General features: G+C 43.4%; 2 long non-coding RNA genes across 2 annotated transcripts in view; both read right to left on the bottom strand.

Moving 5' to 3' along the window:
* Positions 1-12,574, bottom strand: part of LOC116742347 — a 396,625-nt gene that overhangs the window by 63,511 nt on the left and 320,540 nt on the right. The window lies entirely within an intron of this gene.
* Positions 1,497-6,469, bottom strand: LOC116742348. Its single transcript, XR_004346445.1, has 3 exons — positions 6,204-6,469; positions 4,028-4,098; positions 1,497-2,848 (listed from the first exon to the last, which is right to left on the bottom strand). It is a non-coding gene; the product is annotated as an uncharacterized LOC116742348 (long non-coding RNA).

Genomic DNA, 12,574 nt, shown 5'->3' with positions numbered 1-12,574 from the left:
ATTAGCTCTCCTGGCTTACGTTCAGAAACACCCAGAGCTAACGTGAATGCATTCACTCAAATCTCTCCAGGCTCTTTTGTAAAGGGGGCAGCCCCTTCCTAGCTTTGACATACACCCCTCCTTCTGCACATAACACCTGGGTGATTTCTGTTCCCTTCTAGGCATCTTGAGATGGGCATTTTCATTTTCTGCTGACAGCAGAGGGGATTGGATATGAGTGTCTTTCTAAGCTGCCATATGGATGCTATATTTTTTATTGTCATAATTAACACTATCATCGTCATCATCATCAGGACTGGCCCACAAATACATCATGATGTGTACATCAATTTGTTGAGTGTGAATTAGTCTGGGGGATCAGAGTCCTGAGCCCAAGGTCACTGGTCAATCACAACCAAAAGCCCTAGAGAAAAAGAGAAGCTGGCAGTGCTTAGGATCTGAAAGGGAACGTCAGCAGAGCTTGCTGACCTGGTGTGAACCGAGTGTCCTGAATAGGCACTTCACAAAAACCCACAGAACTTTGCCAGCTTAGAGTCTCCACACCGTCCCACTGACACTCACTGAATGACCACACCCAGTGCCTTTCGGTGACTCTGCAGGGCACCATGCCACCACCATAGCTAAGATGATCTTTCATTCTTTATCAACATCACCACAGTTTTGTTTGGTTTTGTTTTTTAATATTTATTTATTTATTGGGCTGTGCCGGGTCTTAGTTGCGGCATGTGGGATCTAGTTCCCGGACCAGGGGTTGAACCTGGGCCCCCTGCACTCGGAGCGCAGAGTCTTAACCACTGGACCGTCAGGGAAGTCCCCTCACTGCAGTTTTACAGTCTCTCTACAGTGTTGTGTTTTCAGGTTTTCTTATCTCCTGAGCCTTTTTTACACAATCCCTGTTCTTTTCATTCTTTCCGCTATGCTGTCCAGGCAACTGGCTTTTCTTGCCTGCTTCCATGCATGTCACAGACTGGCACACTCCACAGCGTTTGCTCCAATTAATTCTTTGTTTTGTTTGACTTCTAGCCAACAGCCAGCGACTCCCTGGGTTTTATTCCAGGTTGCTCAAATAAATAAACTAAATGTTAATGTGTTGCTCATTGATGACAATTAAGTACAGAGATGGGATAACCAGAAATAATGTTTTTCTAGGCGTCCACAGTAGCACAGTAGTGGTATTGGGTTTTGGTTCGGTTTGGTTTAGTGAGGGGGGTGGTGGTAAGGATGTCCCTTCTTTAACATTCATTATCTCATTTGATTCCCTCAACAGCCTGGCAAAGTAGACAGGACAGGAATTATTATCTGTATTTCACAGATGAGGAACCCAAATTCAGAAAAATTACATGACTTACTTGCCCAAAGTGACACAGCTCAAAAAAAGCTAACTGTGGGGCTTCCCTGGTGGCGCAGTGGTTGAGGGTCCACCTGCCGATGCAGGGGACACGGGTTTGTGCCCCGGTCTGGGAGGATCCCACATGCCGCAGAGCGGCTGGGCCCGTGAGCCATGGCCGCTGGGCCTGCGCATCCGGAGCCTGTGCTCCGCAACGGGAGAGGCCACAACAGTGAGAGGCCCGCGTACCGCAAAATTAAAAAAAAAAAAGCTAACTGTGGCTAAAACTCAGCCAACCTGATTCCCAGGTCAGCCAAACTGTTGTGAGTGGCTCCATTTCCCATCAGGTGGAATAATAATAATACTTTACATAATGCGTTATATACACGTTGACATTTTCTGGATTATCTGGAATGCTTTCCATTGACCTGCAGTTGTGTGAGATGCTCTATAAGAAAAAATTTGTGGTCAGATACGTCTGGACTATGTTATATACTATGTCCCCCTCCGTATTTCACCATGTTGATTAGTACATGACAGCCCCTGAGAAGTCCTGCTGTACACGACTTAAACAAATGTATGACCCAGAATTCTCCGAACATATTTGACCATGAGGAGGTAAGAGTGGAAGCAGAGAGACTACATCCCAACAATACAGGCAAGAGGTTGGGGATATCTGAGCGAAGGGGAATGGTAGCAGAGGTGCTGAGACAAGTAGATTCTGGAGTATTTCAGATGCAGAGCCAATCGGGTTCACTGGTGGTAAAGGGTAAGAAAATGAGCGGAGGCAAGGATGACCTGGAGATGTTAGGTCTGAGCAAATAGATGAATAGAATGGCCACTTCCTTAGAGAAGCTCTCCCTGGACTAATAACCCCGCCTTATCTTACAGCAGCAGACCCCTTGCCTTCAGAGATTGCACAGTTTAATTTTATCTTTGTGGCTGGGATTTTTACAGTGGTTGAGCTTACAGTTTTTGGCTTACCACTGCACCCCAGTGTCTAGCACATTGTAGTGATAAATATTTGCTGAATAAATGAGTGAACAGAGGCTACCATGTAGTAGCTGCTTAACAAACTGTAGCTACCATATTATTAATCTACCTAGTATGTAGGTCTTACTAACATTACTAGTGGATTTAGTATGAAGTGGGGTGTTGGAGAAAGGTGCAAGAGGAGTGACTGCTAATGGGAAGGAAAAGAGGGTCAGAAGACCCAGTTCCTATGGGAGCCCTGTCCCTATATTTCTGTACTTGGGTGAGTCCCCTCCCTTCTCTGAGTCAGTTCTTCCACCCCATTCAACAAGGGGTAGAACAATACGATTTCCATCAACTCTGAGCCTTCCCGCCCATGAGTCTAAGTAGAAGCCACGACCTGTGTCCTCAGGAATGTGCCATGTAGCACCGCCCAATACAGACCATGTCTGACCAAATGATCCATCATCTAGTAGAGCCTAAGTCCTTTAGTACTGCAGTCACCAAGAGGACTTCCTGGAGGTTTTCCTTCTTCCTCCTTCCAAGAGCCTGAAGTAACAAATGAATATGGTGAGATTCAGTGGAGGAAAGACGTTTTCCTGTTTTCATTCCTCTCAATCCAACTGACAAGCCTGCAGTAGGAGCTTGCCTCTTTCCTGTCTCCAAAGAAGGACATTTGAGCAAAATCCATTACTCCTCTAGACCTTGCTATGCTCTGAACCTTACTTCCTACATCAGAAGTAGTACTTCTCTTCTTTTCTAGATAGGAATACAAAAAACAAAACAAAACAAAACATTTCCCATCTGAATCTTTTTTTGAACCATTCTCCCAAAAGGCTGGTGTTGGGTTCCCAGATCTGGGCAGCTTGCATTACCAGTGGCCTCACCGTAGTACATGCAATGGGTCTACACGATTTCACTCGCTCTATGAGAGCTCTTCCAGACAGGGCTACTGGGCAAATGATGTTCATCTTCAGTTCGTTCAATATTGTTTTTCACTTGGTTGCCCAGAGCAAACATCTACCCTGAGATATTCTCCCCCTGGGGACAATCTGCTCTGTCATTGCTTTCCTTGGTGCAGATGTTTTAAAAGTCCCCCAGCGCTAAGGCCTTGCTTGCCTCTTTCTTTCCCCAGAAGAGGTCACTACTTGATTAAGAAAACAGTAGCTTGACCCCAGCCCTCAGTCCCCCCACTGCTATTTAATGAACAGTTCTTCTCAGTGGTTAATAACCAAACACCAACAGCTGCCCAGTCCTTCCTAATATTCTCATCATTGATTTTATTATCATTGTTATTGTGAAAAATATTCATATCGCCACATCAGTCTTGCTTTGCATAGATCCCAGCATGACGGTCATTTTATTTCCTCCTCAAACTGACCCTCGTGGCTACTTAGCCTAGTTTACAGGTGAAAAGACTGAGGAACAAGGAGATGAACTGGCTTACGTAAAGATTATCAACCCACATCTCCATAACAAGTTCAGGTGTGGAAAGAAAAGGCATCAGAGTTTCATTGGCTGAGCCACCCTTCTAAAGGCAGGAGAGAAAGACTGGAACATGGCAACAATTCAAGGTGAGAAGTGTCACCCTATGAAGACAGAAGGGAGGTGATCTGAAAGCCGGTGGCTTAGCTGGAGAACAACCCAGCATCCTTTCTGTTTTCAGGATTCCCAGAAAGTAAACAGCAGAAGCCCAGCTACAAAGACAATGGAAGCAGAAGAACCCACCTGGCCATCATGGGGATGGGATCAAAGATCAGACTGATGAACCGTGGATTCTTTGTCACTGAATGAAGTGCCTGAAATGCATGGTTACATCACTGTCAGTGAGGGGTTTCAGGTAACATATAGAGGAAAAATGGGGTAGAGGGGACAGGCAGTGATTTACTAGAGCTGTACCAGAGACTCACAGGAAAAAGAGGCTTAGAGAACAAGATCATAGCAGTCTGGATGATTAAAGAGGAGGAAGCTCAACAGTGACCTTAGAGGAAAAAGGGAGAATGCAGCTGAATACCACCATCAAAGTTGACCTAGTCGTATTTATTTCTAAGTGACCATTTAGCCTCAAAATCTCAGAAGCAACAGTCATACAGCCAAGATTCCAAATCTGAGAAGCAAGGTCCCAGAAGCATCCAATGGGCCAAGCCCTGGACATTTTTTCAGCTCTGGTGACCTAGGGATGAGGGTTGAGTCTATCCTCTCTGACATCTGTGGTGGGTGGAGGGCAGTTCTCTCCAAGACTACAAAAAAGAGATTCCGTACCAACAGAGGAGGAGGTTGGATGCTGGACAGCTCCCTAAATGGAAGCCTAAGAGAGCTCACCACATGTGAGGTTGATACGCATCCATATAAATCCAATGGTTCTTCCAAAGTGCCCTAGAGACTGTGGAGCATTCTAGCATTCATGGTCAATATCGATAGTATCTATAATTTAATGAGTACCTAGTATGGATTGAGCAAGGCAGTAAGTTATTATCTTACACATATGATCACATTTGATTTTCACAACAGCCCTGCAATGGTTTTTATTAATTCTATTTCACAGAAGAGGGACCCGAGACTCAGAGAGACAAGACAACTTTTCCAGGGTTACAGAGTTTACAGTTAGAATTACAACCCAGATCTAGACATCTATGCAGAACCGCAGCTCCTTATACTACCTGATCCCGTGATCTCCTGGCTAGACCGGGTACCATGTATTTCCATAGCAAGAGAACTTTGATGGAAGAGGAATGAAGAAACCATGGCAGCCAAGTTGGAGAAGACACTGTTGATAAGAGTTTGAACAAAGTGAGCATCTGACATCATCCCCCAAAATGAGAGGGAAGTAATAAATTACTGGGATAGTTCCATCAGTACATTATTTCCAATGTGTATGTTTTATTATTTGATTCAAACGATAACTAGGCAAGTGTGTGTTGAGCAAGACACTGTATCGTTAGATCCTACGGAGGATGAAAGAACGTGTAAGCCAACATGTTTCTCTGTTTTCATTCAAACGCCTTGAAATCTCATTCTCTTCCTATATGCTTAAAAAGGTAACTAGCAATTTGAATTATATTGGCTCAGATATGCAGTGACAAGGGTCCCAAGGAAGGAGGCTCAGGGCAGTTTCACAAAATAATTAACATCTGAGCTCTCCACTGAACATTAGGTTTGAACAAGTGAAATAGAGATAGGACGCCATGTACCTAGAAGAGATAATGGTCAATGCAAAGGCAGAGGGAGATTGTTCCAGCTAGAGCTGAGAGTTGATGATATTATGGAGTGAGAGAATTAAAAAGCAGGTTGAAATAGGTATTTGTGGAGATTTTGAATATGAGGTAAAGGAGCTTGACATTTATAGTAAAAGAGGAGGGAATCTGAGGGGGGTATTTGAACTAGTCAGGGACATGTCCAGCACCAACTACAGTGCTCGGAACCTATCAGATATTTGATATGTGTTTACTAAGTGAGGGAATGAATGAATGCTGTGTATAGGATGTGCTGACAAGAAAAGAGACAAAAATCAAGGACACCAATTAGGATCCTATCACAATAGCAGCCTAGATGATATAGGTAGAAATAGAAAAGCTCTAGAAAGCTTGGAAGCAATGAAAAAGACATCATAAAAGGAAAAAAGAGTTATTCTAATTCCAGCATTATTTCCTGAGCAGAGTTTACACCAAGAACAGAGGGGGAAAAAAAATCTTCAAATAACCTCCAAATTCAAGAACCCATAATTCTACCAGCAGAGCTAAAGATGCCTGTGCGTATCTCTGGAAGTCCAGAGATTGAGTCGGGAGAAGAAAAGGAAAAGCAGAAGTTTTAAAAAATAAAGTAAAAATATAAAAACTAACACATGCTAAATTTTAAAGCTAATGTTTCACTTTTTTGTTAACTGGGTAGTTGATATTCAACTTACCTGTGGTGAATAAAGAAACACAGAAAGACAGGTCTTATTATGCCCATTTTGCTGATGGGAAAACTGAGGCTCAGAGACTTGACTCCAGGAAAACTGATTCTAAATCCTGGTTGTTTTCTTTTTTTCTATTTTCCCACATGGAAAAAGAAGAGAGGAGATGAAGAGAAAGAGAAATAGAGAGAAAGAGTCAATCCTAAGAAGTCTCATTGGTAGATGCCTCAGAAAATACATGGTGGGGCTGTACCACAGTGGGGGCCCATGTTTGAACCTATGTTAAACTTTTCTCTTTGCCATTGGTATGGATAACCACTTACTTACTTAGGAGAGTTAGCAGTGAGTGATAATCATTTTCTCTCCTGAGAGTTAGTAACTTTGCTTTTTTAATGCAAAGAGACTTCATATATGTAGTTGGTATTTTTTTTAACAAGTCTGTGTTGGGTCAATAAACATCCACCTTCTCCAGTTCTCCTCCCTGCATCATTCAGTCATCAAATTCCAGCAGATGCCAGGGAGCTGTCACCCAAGCCAATAAGCCCCAGAATGGCATAAAGCTACAGTCATCCTCATCAAACAAGATCTTACCACTGGGAACAAGTCCCATAGCTTCAGCAATTTGGTTTCTTGGGAAGAGACAAAAAATGCTAAGTTTTCCTCCCTGGAAGGATCAGAAACCTGGGAGAAGTCATAGATGGTGTATTCTTCACGCTCAGCATCCATCTTCATGATACAGGACTGGCCAAGGGGATGAAGAGGTTTCGTAAAAGCTTTACGAGACCCAGTGAAGTACAAAGGCTCTGAGCCATAGTCGCCTTCACAAAGACCAGCTGCTGCCATCACCTCTCTAATAAAATTTCAATAGAAAGGTTGTCCAGATTCCTTTCTGTGTCCACCAGGTCTTGGGTGGCTCCAACAAGTTATGCATCTTCATTATGGTTCATTCAGACTCACCAAGTTCTGCTGACAAGCAGGAAATGATCCAGAGTTAGCCTCCACCATAAGCAGTGACTTAGAAATTGTCTGAAAAATGTGCTTGAGTTTAAAGCCACAAACAGCTGCTTACCCTCCACTAAAAGCTCACAAGTTTGACACCTCTTTACCCGTGGCTTTTCTCCAATTCTCTGCCAACACCACCTCCTAGCCTTTCTCCTTAAGAAAAATGGCTTCTTTCTGAAACCAGAATCCAGCTCTGGGATGTATGTAAACTCTTACAGACAGGAGCTGCCCAAGAGTATGGAACAGTGAACTGATACACAAAAGATGGGTTAAGATCATGCCGGGACATTGCTCTCCACAGCCCTCTTGGGTAGCTGAAGCCCCAGGGGAGTTGGTCCCCGGTAGATTCTTCTCTTTGCCCTCTGTCATTTCTTGTGTGTGCCTACATTATCCTTTCTTATATGTGCCAAAAATTTGTTTTTTTTTTTTTTTTTTTAGATTGGGAAGGGTTGTAATAGATTATTTGAGGAAGAACTCTGTAAAGTCTTTTTCAAGGACAACTAGGCAGTATTTATCAAAAGCCTCAAAAAGTGCATGCCCCTTAAACCAGAAATGCCACTACTGGATTTATTCTATTTTAACAATTAGGCATGAAAATGTACAGGTATAAGGATGCTTATTACAGCATCATTTATAATGAAGGACACTTAGAAACAACACACATATCTACAAACAGGGGATTTGTTACAGACAATGAGGTATATTCATACTATGTAATATTCAGCAGTCATTCAAAATGGTATAAAAAATCTTTTCATTGATCTGGCAGGAAGCTTCTGATATATTTTTAAGTGGAGAAAAAAGATGTTAAAATAATAGTTGGAGTCGTATTGCAGTTTTGTTCAAAAATGTAACACACTGAAATAGTCATATATTCTTAAGTGCGTATATTACGAATATAATAAAAACCTGTGGCATGGTGGCATTGGGGTAGCTTGGTGTATAATTATGGCTACAGTGATGGTATTACCCTAAGATTTAGCATATCTGGATTTAGGTAACTCTAAAGCCCTGAGAGAAGAGAGAGGGTCTTTTCAGAAGTAGGTGCCATCCTGCCTGCTTTCCGTCTCCCGGGAAAAAAAGGGCTGTCTCTTAGAAATTAAGCATTAAAAAGAGAGATTTCCTTCTTTGGTCTTTTGTCCCTGGAACAGTCCTCAAAATTTTTTGCGACCCATAACACTTGAGAGTGAACTAGTCAAGGGAGGAGTATGTCCAGGTGTTCTCAGTGCTGAATTCTGGGTCATTTTACCATTTAGGAGGTAGGAAAATCTTTTCTATTTTCCATCTGTTCTGGGGAGTCAATATAAGTGATAGTAATAACTACCATCCACAGGGCCAGGTGCTTTGTATCTATTATCCAATCATCCCCACTGCTACGTGTGAGATGGGAGAGAGCATCCCTGTGTCGCAGGAAGAAATGGCTAACATTCCTGAGAGTTTATGTTAAGCCAGATACTCTCCTAAGACCTCTACTTAGATTCTCATGTAATCCTCAAAACTACCTTTAGAAATAACAGTATCACCTCCACTTTACCACTGAGGAAACTGGTGAAGGGCTACAGAGAGACGAATAGATATCCCAAGGTCACACAGCTTGTTTATGGTGGGGAATTGGGATTCAGATCCAGGCAGTATGGCCCTTGAAGCTCTAACTACTAAGCTCTACTCCCAAAGGACAGAAACACAAGAAGGAGGTTTATCCCTATTTGGGTCAAAGTGTTAAATCAAGAAACAGAATAACGCTGGAGGCCAACCTGATGGTGGCAGAAGGATTAAAAGGGAAGCTACGCTCTCCAAATGGAAAGTCAAATCTCCCAGGGACATGGATACTGGCCTGTCCTTCACCACCTTGCCACCCCCAAGACTCTCCAACCAATGCTAACTTTGGGCAATCTGCCTTCCATTTTATTCTTAGCAACATCAAGAGGAAGCCTAGATCTCCCTATGAGATGGGTTTATTTGGTCCATCTAATACACATTGCTGACCCAGAAATAAAGTGAGGTGCTAAGGTTACAAGGCTAAGGTGTTCCCAGCCTCCTGGTAAACATACCAAGAGAACAAATTATGGACTGAGGCAGACATGTGAACAAGGGTCTACAGAGCAGGGAGGAGGGCCACGGCAAACAAAGCCCATGGACACTTACCTCTCTGTCACAGGCCAGCAGGCATGAATCCCAGCATGTTTTCAGGCTTCTTGCCACTGATCTGGAAGTGGGAAGTACTTGGTCTTACCACTGAAACAAGCTAAGATGTCTGAGGCAAGGATCTCTTAGGGGATCCCCTGAGACCACAGATAGATATCCCATGGGGTCATCATCAGCTATTCCTCTTTCTCCTTGACAGTCAGAACAGTGACAATAGCCAAAACGGCTGAAAGGAATCAAATAAACCGGAACCACAGACCAAGGCTGCCTTAAGACCCAGTACAACAGAATTCCCCCCCCTCACTTTATGCATCACCGCTCCTAAAATCTCTTTCAACTGGATCTATATGCCCAAACATACACACACACGACCCACTCACATCCAGTGAAACACATCCACTCATGCATGAGCACAGATTCTCCTGCAGCAAATATTATTTTAAAATATTTGAGGCCAGTGACCTGCAGGTCTATTGAATTTGAATTACTGCAGCAGTAATTTTCCTTTCAAGCCAAGATCAGATGCTGTGTCACTGAGTAAGAATCACATGTGGATGGTGTCAAATTGAGCCTAGCGTTCAACTGATCCATAATCGTGTTCGCTAAGAGCATTTAGCCTTCCGGCTCCAGCCTCTCTGATGTCTGTCTCAGAATTGTGTCAGGAGCTAATGGCAGAAAAAGAGCCAGTGTCACTCAGCTTAACTGGGCAATCATTAGGACTTCCTCCAATAAAGGAAGTAAGCAAGGGAGCTACAGCTGACCTCCCTGGGGCTGTCCAGGGGTCTTGTGCCCTTACACAGGATAAATTACCCTACACAGGATAAACACATCTGAAGTTGCCCAACTTCCCAGCCTGATCTAATTAGTAAACACCTTCAAAGGGATCAAGTGCCACACACAGCAGAGGTGGGCAAATAAATATTTAAAGGGCACCTCTGTGTAGGTGGAACAGGGAGAGGAAAACAGATTAGAAACAGATATGAGTTAACTTTGGGAGCTAGCTGTGTTGTGTAATTGTCCTTGACCTTTGCCCCCACACTGGTCAAACTTGCCCCTTCTCCAGGGTTTCAATGGGACCTGACTCTCCAGATACTCAGCCACCCAGTCTCCAGAAAGAACTATCCCAAGACACGAACTCAACCTGCTCTAACCCTGGTCACTCAATACCACCATTGTTTTGGAAGTGAGAATTGAATAAAATCTATTTCAGGGTCCAGCATGGAACAGTGCTATTCAGCAAACTCTTATTAACATGCAAGTGACTGCTAACATCGTTGTTGTTAAGCCAGCAGTGATTTAAGCTAAAGGACTAACACTCCAAGGATGGCATTTTGGGTAACGCCAGTAGTTACCAACTGCACCTCTGAAAAAGATCAGCCCTGCTACACAATTCCTGACTCTTCATGCTTTTTCAGTGGCTTGTGGCCAATTATCACAGAGCTCCCTACCACACCGTGCTAGAACAGCAACTAATGAGACCTCCTGGGTTACACAAAAGCTTTCAAAGAATCAAAGTACATGGCTCACAAATGAATTATAATCAGCTCCACCTCCCCTGTCAACATTCTGGAACAGCAGAAACATTTTCATAACTGGATTTAAGCCTAAGAGCCATCCTCGGAATTGAAGTTCAGTTCTCGCGAGTGGATCATCTGGGTAGACCAACAGAAGCTTCTTAGTACATTTTATTTGCCTCGTCAGAGGGGGAGGGTGGAGAATACCATTCATGGAGCACTTGCTGCATACCAGGCATGATGCTGGGTGCTGTCTGTTCTTTCTCTCACTTAATCCTCGTGACACACCTGCAAACTAGGTGTTATTATCCTCATCTCACAGAGGAAGCTGAGGCTTCACTACCTCAATGGGCTACATACACTCCAGTCTTTTGTTTTGTCTTTGTTGGCTTGGTTTTGGCTTTTCTGTGGTACCGTGTGGACATTGATCATTCATTCAGCAAAATTATAAAATCCTTGAAGGCAAGAACCTCATCGGTCCTCTTCCCACTAGATTTGCAACACACAGCTCCATGTTGAACCCATATTCATTCACACGTTCATCCATTCAACATACATTTATCAGACAGTAGGAATAGAGCAGTAAGAATAAAAAAAGTGCCTATTATTACAAAGGTTATATTTTAGCAGACAGAGACAACCAATCAAGCAATAAGCAACTAAGGAAGGAAGGAAGGAAGAAAGGAAGGAAAGGGAGGGAGGGAGGGAAAGAAAGGAAGAAATAAAAAAGGGAGGAAGTTATTTATCCAAAAGTGGTAAATGTCATGTAGGGAACTGGGATTAAAAGATGTAATGGAGAGAGGCAGGTGGTACCATGGATTGGACACTCAGGACAGGATTCTTGAAGGAGGTGACCTTTAAGCCGAGATCTGAATGACAAGAAGGAGGAAGTCATAGAAGACCAAAGGGTAGAGATTGCAGCCAAAGAGACCTCAAAAGCCCTGAGGTGGATGGGAGATATAAGGACACAAAGAACTGGGGGGGGGGGGAAAAAAGGCCAGTATGGCTTGAGCAGGTGAATGTGTGAGGGGGAGAGTTACATAAGATGATGTCAAAGCGATGGGTAGGAGCCAGATGACACAGGGCTTTGTAAGTCAGGGTAAGCCTCATTCATCAAATATTTGTTGAATGAATAAATACACAGGTCTTGGAGCACTATAGGAATGTACAATAAATACCAACTGCCTTTCAGGAATTTACGGTTTGTCAGAAAGAGAAAGAAATCTACATCCATTCATCCAAGAAGTATTTACAAATGCCCTAGAGTGTGCCAGGCACTGTGGCAGACAGAGGGGGTACCTGAATGGATAAGCCACGTTCCTTGCTTTCAACCAGCACATGGCTTTAAGGAAAGATACAAGACCACAGTACAGAGCAGCAAGTTCTTTAATTTGAGGAAACGCTACATGAGCACATGGAAATCAACCATCTAACCCCGGGAAAAGACAAGGAAAAAGCTAAGACAGCATATGAATTACAGCCAAGATGAAGAGTTGAGAGGATGAGTTGGTCGCTGTAGGCTGGAAAGGTCAGGAAACTTCCCAGAGAGAAAACTGGACTTGAGCTGGATCTTTGGGAATGAGTAGAACTTGGATGTAAGCAGGAGGGGCTCCCGGTTGAAGAACAAATGGGCACAGGTTAGAATCAAAGGTCAACACCTTGGTGGGGCATTCGAAGCACCCCACAGCATCTGTTGCTCCTAACCTACACCTTCTCTGC

The sequence above is a fragment of the Phocoena sinus genome, chromosome 17, assembly GCF_008692025.1.
Source record: "Phocoena sinus isolate mPhoSin1 chromosome 17, mPhoSin1.pri, whole genome shotgun sequence".
NCBI classification, from domain to species: Eukaryota; Metazoa; Chordata; class Mammalia; order Artiodactyla; family Phocoenidae; genus Phocoena; species Phocoena sinus.
Note: the sequence above shows the minus strand (reverse complement) of the source record. Positions and strands in the feature narration are given on the sequence as shown.